The sequence below is a fragment of the Phyllobates terribilis genome, unplaced genomic scaffold (assembly GCF_046119375.1).
Source record: "Phyllobates terribilis strain yellow unplaced genomic scaffold, ASM4611937v1 Scaffold_4__5_contigs__length_816908805, whole genome shotgun sequence".
NCBI classification, from domain to species: domain Eukaryota; kingdom Metazoa; phylum Chordata; class Amphibia; order Anura; family Dendrobatidae; genus Phyllobates; species Phyllobates terribilis.
The window spans coordinates 360,339,884-360,352,231 of record NW_027362764.1 but is presented as its reverse complement, the minus strand read 5'-3'; positions in this window follow the sequence as shown (position 1 = coordinate 360,352,231).

Sequence of the window (12,348 nt, the reverse complement as noted above, 5' to 3'; positions counted from 1 at the left end):
TGTTTTTAAAAGACTGGCACACGTGCCGCTGCGTTTGGCTCTTATTATGGCCACCAGAGTCACCATCAGAATCTGGTGCCTGCAATATCTAACAGCATTATTCTCTCTTGATGTGCCCATCCATCACTGGGGGGGTGGAGGTGAAACATGTAGAGACGCTTGATAGGCAGGGGGAGTTATAGTACACTACTATCTACTATATAACATCATTATTAACATTGGATATGCACTCCTAGACACCCTCTTGTCCATTATCTTTTATTATATGAGGTTGGAACCTATAGGCAGGGAGTTTGGCAGCAATCCAATACCTTAGATATCATATTATAAAAGAATGGGAATATTATCAGATCTCATTGTCATTACAGAATTATAACAGCCCTAAATATTGAAAAATAAATACCAACAAACTTTTTGTAATAGTCTATCTGTATTCGGGCTGTGGGCGCAACAAGCCCACTGGAGTTGATGTGCATGGCCAGATTAGAGGTGTAATGAACGAGTTCGGAGAATCAAGAGACAGCACACATCTAATAGTGTTCAGCAAGAGATTCTGCTTTAATGAATGCGGGCTGGGTTTGTATACACCCCTGAACAGAGCAGGCTCTATACCAAAAAGCAATCAACTTTTTCTGGTAGTTAGAAATAGATGTGTCTGGGTTTGGGATATAACTCAGTTTCTCAGGGAATAGGAATGTGTAGGCGATTCCCTGTGTAGAGGTGCTATGTGGTAGATTTAGAGCATGAAATGGGAACTGAGAAGATTAAATGAATCTTAATTTCCCACAGGGCTACAGTATATTACGTCTCTCTGCCTCTGATATTACATATGAATCTAGCCTTAGACTGAAAGTGATCAAAAATAATACCAATAAAAACTTCAACTTATCCCACAAAACACATGCTCTCACTTAGGTCTGTCAATGGAAAGGGGTTTCCACATCACAGCACAATCACCCTGGAAGAGCAACATGGCTCCCTCCCTGAAATAAAAGCCAGTGAAATTTGTGATTTCACATCCATATGCCACCCCTTTTTTCTAAGCTCTACAGTGTGTTTAACACTGTTAGCATCCACATGTTTGACATTACTGTAATGGGAAGAACCCATTTAACAATTTACAGGGTGCATGGCTCCAGAAGCAAAATTTGGGCACAGTGTATTAAGCTGGCATATTTGCAATTTTGTAGAAAGTATGGAGTTGATTTTTCACAGTGAAAGCCCTTTGAGGCCAAATTATACATTGCAACTGTATATGAATTTTTTGGGAGGTATAATTTCCAATATTGGTTCACTTTTTGAGGGTTTCTGCTATTCTGGCACTTTAGGGGTTTTGCAAATGGCACCCGCAATTTATTCCAGCAAAATTTGCACACCAAGTAGCACTTCTACCTTCTAAGCACTGCATGTGGCCAAACAGTAGTTTACCATGACATATGTTGTATCACTGCGTTTGGGAGAAATTGGCCACCAAATTTTAAAGGTCTATTTTCACCTATTAAATTTGTGAAAATGAAAAATTTGCAGCTAATATAACATTTTATTGGAAAAAAAGTAACTTTTTATTTCCACGGTTCGTCATAAAATTCTATAAGTCACCTGTGGATTTAAAATGCTCACTATACCCAGGACCAGTTTTAGACAAAGTGGAGCCCAAAATCCTAACATAGTGCAGTATCACATACAAACCTTTAGGTTGCATTTACATGAGCTGAGTTCAGACTGTGAAGCAAGCGCATTCGACAATAGACAACTCATTTTGCGCTTGTTTACTGGCCACACTACACAGGGTTAAGAAAAATGATGGGTGTAGAACGACCACTAGTAGAGGAATCTGTTCCCATACAGAATCCTATTTAATCCAAACAGAGAAAAAGTGGTGATTCCAGGGCACTGGCCACAGAGTGAAGACAAGGGTGCATGTTCTCTGGATCTTCATTCATACAACTCTTTTCTAAGTTGGGTTGACTCCTCAATAAGTACATCATAGGTCACCTCCCCTTCTTTGATGAGGGCTCCGGTGCTGAGCCTGCAACTTTTCAGGCACGTGACAACTGATCTGTTCAGCTGTCACGTGCCCCTAACAGCCACGGTGGAATTGCGATTCACCCACGGCTTTTAACATGTTAAATGCTGCTGTCAATCTTTGACAGCGGCATTTAACATGCCCATGCCCGAAGCGCGTCACATGTTCTGCCCATCAGAGCCCCTGTCACATGATCGAGGGGCACCGATGAGTTGGCATAACAACCCCGGGGTCTGCAGGAGACCCCTGTAGTTATCATTGCTGATCTGCTATGAGCACCGCCCCGGGGCCTGCGCTCATAGCAGATGATCATTTCTGCTACACATAGGGCTGAAGCCCTGCTATGTGTAGCACAATCGATCAGATGATCTCAGCTTCAAGTCTCCTAAGGAGACTATTGAAGCAAGTAAAAAGTTAAAAAAAAATGTTTTAAAAAATATAAAAGTTCAAATCACCCCTGGGCAATACAATACAATACATATTTGTTATAGCCCAGTTCAGAAACGTCCGATCTATAAAAATATTAAAAGAATCCAATCTGTAAACAACGTAACGAGAAAAAAAAAAAAAATCAAAATGCAAGAGTTACGTTTTTTTGGTCGCCGCAACATTGCAATAACAGGCGATTAAAACATTGTATCAACCACAAAATTATATCAATAAAAACATTAGCTCAGCACAAAAAATAGATAATCCTTCACCCAGCCGTAGTTTCCAAAAAATGGAGACGCTACAGGTCTTGGAAAATGCTGACATTTTTTTTTTTTTTAACGACACCATTGATTTTACCATATAGTGTACTGATAAACGGGGAAAAAAGTGAAGTTGCACACATAGAACAAGCCCTCGCATGGCCATATTGATGGAGTAATAAAAAAGTTATGGCTCTGGGAAGCAGGGGAGCAAAACAATGGAAAATCCAGAGTAGCAAGGTAGTGAAGGGGTTAAAATTGTATATTAAAAAATATACACTGCTCAAAAAAATAAAGGGAACACTCAAATAACACATCCTAGATCTGAATGAATGAAATATTCTCATTGAATACTTTGTTCTGTACAAAGATGAATGTGCTGACAACACAATCACACACAAATCATCAATGGAAATCAAGTTTATTAACCAATGGACGCCTGGATTTGGAGTCACCCCCAAAATTAAAGTGGAAAAACACACTACAGGCAGAACCAACTTTGATGTAATGTCCTTAAAACAAGTCAAAATGAGGCTCAGTATTGTGTGTGGCCTCCACGTACCTGTATGACCTCCCTACAACACCTGGGCATGCTCCTGATGAGGTTGCTTATGGTCTCCTGTGGGATCTCCTCCCAGACCTGGACTAAAGCATCCGCCAACTCCTGGACAGTCTGCGGTGCAACGTGAAAGTGACGTTGGTGGATGGAGCGAGACATGATGTCCCAGATGTGCTCAATCGGATTCAGGTCTGGGGAACGGGAGGGCCAGTCCATATCGTCAATGCCTTCATCTTGCAGGAACTGCTGACACACTCCAGCCACATGAGGTCTGGCATTGTCCTGCATTAGGAGGAACCCAGGGCCAACCGCACCAGCATATGGTCTCACAAGGAGTCTGAGGATCTCATCTCGGTACCTAATGGCAGTCAGGCTACCTCTGGCGAGCACATGGAGGGCTGTGCTGCCCTCCAAAGAAATGCCACCCCACACCATTACTGACCTACTGCCAAACCGATCATGCTGAAGGATGTTGCAGGCAGCAGATCGCTCTCCATGGCGTCTCCAGACTCTGTCACGTCTGTCACATGTGCTCAGTGTGAACCTGCTTTCATCTGTGAAGAGCACAGGGCGCCAGTGGCAACTTTTGCCAATCCTGGTGTTCTGTGGCAAATGCCAAGTGTCCTGCACGGTGTTGGGCTGTGAGCACAACCCCCATCTGTGGACGTCGGGCCCTCATACCACCCTCATGGAGTCGGTTTCTAACCATTTGTGCAGACACATGCACCTTTGTGGCCTGCTGGAAGTCATTTTGCAGGGCTCTGGCAGTGATCCTCCTGTTCCTCCTTGCACAAAGGTGGAGGTAATGGTCCTGTTGCTGGGTTGTTGCCCTCCTACGGCCCTCTCCACGTCTCCTGGTGTACTGACCTGTCTCCTGCAAAAAAGAAGCAAGACAAAAATATATCTCATACCCTACCATAATTATATATAAATGTAAAGCAAAATTGCATAATAAATATAGGGTACTTAGTGAACTATTTTTGATCAAAAAAAGTATACAAGCCGTCCCACCAGCGGCAAGGTGACCCTAAATTGGGACGGTACCTATACTGCCTATATTAAAAACCTTACTGTATATCAAAGTTGAAGTAATGCATATAAAAGGGTAGACAAATAGGACCGGGTCCCAACTCCAGACCACCTAGGCCCGTGGTAAGCTACATATATACCAATCAGCTCAACAAAGGGCATGCCACACCCTTAAATTGCACAGAATGCAAACAAGTCAAAAGACCAGACAATGTGAACTGAGGTCTAAGATGGCAGACATACAAGAAACAGAGGCATGTTCACACTAGCAAAAAAGAAGCAAGACAAAAATATATCTCATACCCTACCATAATTATATATAAATGTAAAGCAAAATTGCATAATAAATATAGGGTACTTAGTGAACTATTTTTGATCAAAAAAAGTATACAAGCCGTCCCACCAGCGGCAAGGTGACCCTAAATTGGGACGGTACCTATACTGCCTATATTAAAAACCTTACTGTATATCAAAGTTGAAGTAATGCATATAAAAGGGTAGACAAATAGGACCGGGTCCCAACTCCAGACCACCTAGGCCCGTGGTAAGCTACATATATACCAATCAGCTCAACAAAGGGCATGCCACACCCTTAAATTGCACAGAATGCAAACAAGTCAAAAGACCAGACAATGTGAACTGAGGTCTAAGATGGCAGACATACAAGAAACAGAGGCATGTTCACACTAGCAAAAAAGAAGCAAGACAAAAATATATCTCATACCCTACCATAATTATATATAAATGTAAAGCAAAATTGCATAATAAATATAGGGTACTTAGTGAACTATTTTTGATCAAAAAAAGTATACAAGCCGTCCCACCAGCGGCAAGGTGACCCTAAATTGGGACGGTACCTATACTGCCTATATTAAAAACCTTACTGTATATCAAAGTTGAAGTAATGCATATAAAAGGGTAGACAAATAGGACCGGGTCCCAACTCCAGACCACCTAGGCCCGTGGTAAGCTACATATATACCAATCAGCTCAACAAAGGGCATGCCACACCCTTAAATTGCACAGAATGCAAACAAGTCAAAAGACCAGACAATGTGAACTGAGGTCTAAGATGGCAGACATACAAGAAACAGAGGCATGTTCACACTAGCAAAAAAGAAGCAAGACAAAAATATATCTCATACCCTACCATAATTATATATAAATGTAAAGCAAAATTGCATAATAAATATAGGGTACTTAGTGAACTATTTTTGATCAAAAAAAGTATACAAGCCGTCCCACCAGCGGCAAGGTGACCCTAAATTGGGACGGTACCTATACTGCCTATATTAAAAACCTTACTGTATATCAAAGTTGAAGTAATGCATATAAAAGGGTAGACAAATAGGACCGGGTCCCAACTCCAGACCACCTAGGCCCGTGGTAAGCTACATATATACCAATCAGCTCAACAAAGGGCATGCCACACCCTTAAATTGCACAGAATGCAAACAAGTCAAAAGACCAGACAATGTGAACTGAGGTCTAAGATGGCAGACATACAAGAAACAGAGGCATGTTCACACTAGCAAAAAAGAAGCAAGACAAAAATATATCTCATACCCTACCATAATTATATATAAATGTAAAGCAAAATTGCATAATAAATATAGGGTACTTAGTGAACTATTTTTGATCAAAAAAAGTATACAAGCCGTCCCACCAGCGGCAAGGTGACCCTAAATTGGGACGGTACCTATACTGCCTATCTTGTATGTCTGCCATCTTAGACCTCAGTTCACATTGTCTGGTCTTTTGACCTGTCTCCTGGTAGCGCCTCCAGCCTCTGGACACTACACTGACAGACACCGCAAACCTTCTTGCCACAGCTCACATTGATGTGCCATCCTGGATGAGCTGCACTACCTGAGCAACTTCTGTGGGTTGTAGAGTCCGTCTCATGCTACCATGAGTGTGAAAGCACAACCAACATTCAAAAGTGACCAAAACATCAGCCAGAAAGCATTGGTACTGAGATGTGGTCTGTGGTCCCCACCTGCAGAACTACTCCTTTATTGAGGGTGTCTTGATAATTGCCAATAATTTCCATCTATTGTCTATTCCATTTCCACAACAGCATGTGAAATTGATTATCAATCAGTGTTGCTTCCTAAGTGGACAGTCTGATTTCACAGAAGTTTGATTTACTTGGAGTTATATTCTGTTGTTTAAGTGTTCCCTTTATTTTTTTGAGCAGTGTGTGTATATATATATATATATATATATATATATATATATACACACACACACACACACACACACACACACACACACACACACACACACACACACACACACACACACACACACACACACATATTATGTACTGTGTGTGGGTACATAATAGATAGAGAGATGCACTGTGTGTGCATGTACTGTAATGCTGCAGAAGTAGACCCCCAGGATGCCCACCACTCTGCAACTTGCATTTTACCGCTCTGTGTTACAGATTTGTGGAAACAAGTGTATTTCTAAAGGGAACCTGTGGCCAGTTTTTGAGTCTCTCAACAAATGAAACCACCATTATCTGCTCCTGTGCTGCATTACACATTACACGTGTATATTGTCTCCTGACTCCCCCTGTATACCCCTCCAAAAAAAACATCCCGCACTGTATTTACATGAGGATGGTCTGGTCTGATGGGCGTTATCACTGCAGCGTCTGTGTCTCCTTTCTGCTCCTAAACACAGTCCTCCAGCTCTGATTGATGTGGATGAAATGTCCTGTGTCAGCCTTGTAGCACAACTAAACCTTGTGCACTAGAATCGCTGTCCCGCGCAGGCGCACTTTCACCGGCGCAATAATGTGCTTTGCTCCACCCGCAGTGGGGTGGACGATGCTACTGCACAAGATTTCCTTGCACTGTGTGAATGATGCAAGACAAGTCATCCACATCAATCCGAGCTGGAGGACTGCGATTGGGAGCAGAGAGGAGGCACAGACGCGGCAGAGAGGAGGCACAGACGCGGCAGGGATGACGCTCATCAGACCAGGCAATACTCATTGAGATACAGCGTAGGAGCAATCCAAATTTTTTTGGGGGGTTATACAGGGAGATTCAGGAGACTGTAAACATTTGTGTAATGCAGCACAGATCAGATAACGGTGGTTGCGTCTGTTGAGACTCAAAAACTGGTGACAGGTTCCCTTTAAATTTCTAAAATGCTTTAAACACTTTTCTCTTTTCAATCTATTTTTGGGGGGGTTGATGGGGGGTCCTGTGCTTCTATTTACCTTAGGCCCCATTCACATGTCTGATTTTCTTGTACATGTGCTATACATTATTTAGCTGATAACACACGGACATATTTTAGCATAGGGCGGCATTCACACAATGGCTTGAAAAAAAAAAGGATCAGAGATGTACAAGTTTGGTCTGATTTCCATGAATAAGTTTATTATTTGAAACAAAAAAGGCAGAACAGGGTCGTCCGTCATGTTGCATCTGTCTGTAAGGCCTCATTCACACATCCGTGTTTAAACACATACATGAAGACATGAAGAAAATGGTTCCGCTGTCATAAGCGTTTCCAATTTTAAACATGGGTGGCACACAGATCACACACTGACGCCATCCGTGAGCTGCACGTGTTTTTCACTGACCCATAGACTTGTATTGACCCCTTTCATCTGTGCTTTTGGAAAAAATGGAAATATGAATAACACCATAAAATATAATGAGTTCTATTCATGCATACAACAAGTATGTCTAAATGAGGCCCTAAAGTGGTCGTCCACTACTAGGACAACCCCCTCTTAAAATAAATGTTCAGCCCTGATAAAATAAAAAACCTATACTCACCCCTGGTGCCGGCTTCATTCCAGCGGTGTCGGCACTCGCGGTCCCAGGGCTGTGGTGCGGTGGAATGACACGTGAGCCCGATGCCTAATCAGCGCTGGCGTCACTGTCCCTGCCATCGGACAACTGAACATGAAGAGGAAGTCAGAGATCAGCTGTGCCTGTGAATGTTAAAATTTTTGTATGTATAAATACGCTGCTTATGTTTGTGTGTATATAGAGTAAGGAGCGACCGAGTGTTCATGTTGTATGGATGTGCAAGTGTGCCTAGTGTATATACTGTGTGTATATAGTGTAAGGAGCGACTATGAGTGTTCATGTTGTATGGATGTGTAAGTGTGCCTAGTGTATATACTGTGTGTGTATATAGTGTAAGCAGCGACTATGAGTGTTCATGTTGTATGGATGTGCAAGTGTGCCTAGTGTATATACTGTGTGTGTATATAGTGTAAGCAGCGACTATGAGTGTTCATGTTGTATGGATGTGTAAGTGTGCCTAGTGTATATGCTGTGTGTATATAGTGTAAGGAGCGACTATGAGTGTTCATGTTGTATGGATGTGTAAGTGTGCCTAGTGTATATACTGTGTGTATATAGAGTAAGGAGTGACTATGAGTGTTCATGTTGTATGGATGTGTAAGTGTGCCTACTGCATATTCTGTGTGTATATAGTGTAAGGAGCGACTATGAGTGTTCATGTTGTATGGATGTTTAAGTGTGCTTAGTGCATATACTGTGTGTATATAGTGTAAGGAGCGACTATGAGTGTTCATGTTGTATGGATGTGTAAGTGTGCCTAGTGTATATACTGTGTGTATATATTGTAAGGCAGGGGTCTCGAACTCCGCTGGGTATATGGGCCGCACACGGAAAAAATTTTAATTTGGGGGGCCGCATTCTTTGCAAGACAAAGTGACATTTTTAGTGATACCATTTTTTTTTATATACTCCTTTTGAACATTTTTGCTGTTTTATTTTATTTTTTTATAGCTTGGGTCGTTACGGATGTGGCGATAATAAACGTTCACTTTTTTTGTTTACTTTAGTTTAGATATAAAGCAGCATTTTTAGTGGCAAAATATTTTTTCATGCTTTATTTTGAAGTTTTGGCAAATATCTTGTAGTAATGTGCCCCACCCTGGTCTGCATCTTGTAATGTCCCCCATCTTTGTCCCCATCTTGTCGTAATATTCCATACTGGTCCCCATCTTGTTGTAATGTCTCCCATCCTGGGCCCCATATTGTCGTAATGTCACATACCGGTTCCCATATTGTAGATATGTCCTCATCTTGTAGTAATGCCCCATCCTGGTCCCCATCTTGTTGTAATGTCCCCATCTTCTAGGAATGTCCCCATCCTGGTCCCCCTCTTGTAGTAATGTGCCCATCCTGGTCCCCATCTTGTAGTAATGTGCCCATCCTGGTCCCCATGTTTTAGGAATGTCCCCATCCTGGTCCCCATGTTTTAGGAATGTCCCCATCCTGTTCCCCATATTGTAGAAAGGTCCCCATCCTGGTCCCCCTCTTGAAGTAATGTGCCCATCCTGGTCCCCATCTTGTAGGAATGTCCCCATCCTGGTCCCCATGTTGGAGGAATGTCCCCATCCTGGTCCCTATGTTGGAGGAATGTCCCCATCCTGGTCCCCATGTTGGAGGAATGTCCCCATCCTGGTCCCCATCTTGTAGGAAGGTCCCCATCCTGGTCCCCATCTTGTAAGAAGGTCCCCATGTTGGAGGAATGTCCCCATCCTGGTCCTCATCTTGTAGGAATGTCCCCCATCTTGTAGGAATGTCCCCATCCTGGTCCCCATGTTGGAGGAATGTCCCCATCCTGGTCCCCATGTTTTAAGAATGTCCCCATCCTGTTCCCCATATTGTAGAAAGGTACCCATCCTGGTCCCCCTCTTGAAGTAATGTGCCCACCCTGGTCCCCATATTGTTGGAAGGTCCCCATCTTGTAGGAATGTCCCCATCCTGGTCCCCATGTTGGAGGAATGTCCTCATCCTGGTCCCCATCTTGTAGGAATGTCCCCATCCTGGTCCCCATGGTGGAGGAATTTCCCCATCCTGATCCTCATCTTGTAGGAATGTCCCCATCCTGGTCCCCATGTTGGAGGAATGTCCCCATCCTGGTCCCCATTTTGGAGGAATGTCCCTATCCTGGTCCTCATCTTTTGGAATGTCCCCATCCTGGTCCTCATCTTGTAGGAATGTCCCCATCCTGGTCCTCATCTTCTAGGAATGTCCCCATCCTAGTCTTCATCTTGTAGGAATGTCCCCATCCTGGTCCTCATCTTGTAGGAACGTCCCCATCCTGGTCCCCATGTTGGAGGAATGTCCCCATCCTGGTCCTCATCTTGTAGGAATGTCCCCATCCTGGTCCCCATGTTGGAGGAATGTCCCCATCCAGGTCCTCATCTTGTAGGAATGTCCCCATCCTGGTCCCCATGTTGGAGGAATGTCTCCATCCTGGTCCTCATCTTGTAGGAATGTCCCCATCCTGGTCCCCATGTTGGAGGAATGTCCCCATCCTGGTCCCCATATTGTAGGAATGTTCCCATCCTGGTCCCCATGTTGGAGGAATGTCCCCATCCTGGTCCCCATGTTGGAGGAATGTCCCCATCCTGGTCCTCGTCTTGTAGGAATGTCCCCATCCTGGTCCCCATGTTGGTGGAATGTCCCCATCATGGTCCCCATATTGTAGGAATGTCCCCATCCTTGTCACCATATTGGAGGAATGTCCCTTGTGCTGTTCTTCACATACACATATAAGAGAAAAAAAAAAAGATTTTTCTCACCTGTCCTCCGTTCCCTCGGCGTCCTTTCTGCACCTGTGGCCCGCAGGCACCATAGCCCCCGCATGTCAGTGACATCATATGCTGCTGCGCTGGGACGCAGATGTCAGCTGCTGGCCTCTGATAGGCCGGCGGCTGGCATTGGTATTGCTGTGCAGAGAGCCAGTCTCTGTACAGCAATACACTGAACTGAAGCGCAGCTGTCAGCAGCTCCTGGACCGGGCCGCGATCGGGGTCTATGGTGCCTGCGGGCCGCATGAAGCAGCCTGAAGGGCCGCATGTGTTTGAGACGCCTGGTGTAAGGAATGACCATAAGTGTTCATGCTGTATGCATGTGTAAGTGTGCCAAGTGTATATACTATGTGTATATAGCGTAAGGAGCGACTATAAGTGTTCATGTTGTATGGATGTGTAAGTGTGCCTAGGTGTGTATGATGTTCCACTGTGTACAGTCTGTCTATTAAAACAGATCACTCTGTGTGAGTGTTTGGGTATGTGCCCATGATCCGGAGCAGCTGCGGGTTTGAAGGTGCATGTTATGCAGCGTCAAACCTGCAGTGTCCAGATGTTACAGCATAGTGGATGTATTTCTAGATATCCCATGACCAATATGCGTCTCTGTGCTCCTGCTGATCACCCGCGGAAACTGACATCTATGAGGAAAGTCCAAAAAAATGTGATGCTCATTTGCATAAATGACGGAGGAAGCCACGGGGCCGCAGGCAGCTCTGGATTGTGGGAACGTACCCGAAAGATGACAGTGTACATTTGTTAAAGCACCACCAGGGTTTTGTTTTTTTCTTATTGCAGTGCTGGAGTCGTGCTAGTGATGTACCAGCCGCCATTTTCATCTTTTATCTGCACCGCTCTGGTCGGTCTCCAGCAGTTTGTGACCTGCCGGGTTGTCCCAGTGTTTGCTAGATGAACCGGAGGTCACTTTTGAATGTAAGTCCATGACAGTCTCGCCCTGGTTATCATAGACTTCCATTGAGAGTTTGTGACTGTTACCTCTGACTTCCGGTCAATTAGAAGCTGCGGTCACAAGATGGCGGCGCGAGACCAGAGCAGCACTAGGGATCTTACTTTAGTAGCACCCAGTGTTGGACTGGGGTGCCAAGGGCCCACCCGTAACCAACTCCGGGGCCCCACTTTTCAAATGCATGCAAATGTGACATTATCCTCAATCACAGACTTTTATAATAATGATCTGGGTAAATTGTTTAATAAATAGGATGCTGTCTTTGTCTATACATACATAGTGATTCAAGTATATTGTGCCAAGTACTGCTCATAAAAGAGGGTGGTGGCTCACTCTTGCACAGGGGCCCACCAGAGGATTCCCCTGTTCTCCTGTGGGCCAGTCCAAGCCTGGTTCACTTGCACCACTCCAGAGCTGCAATAAAATCTAATTTCAAATATTTGGGGCAAATTTACTAAATCTGTA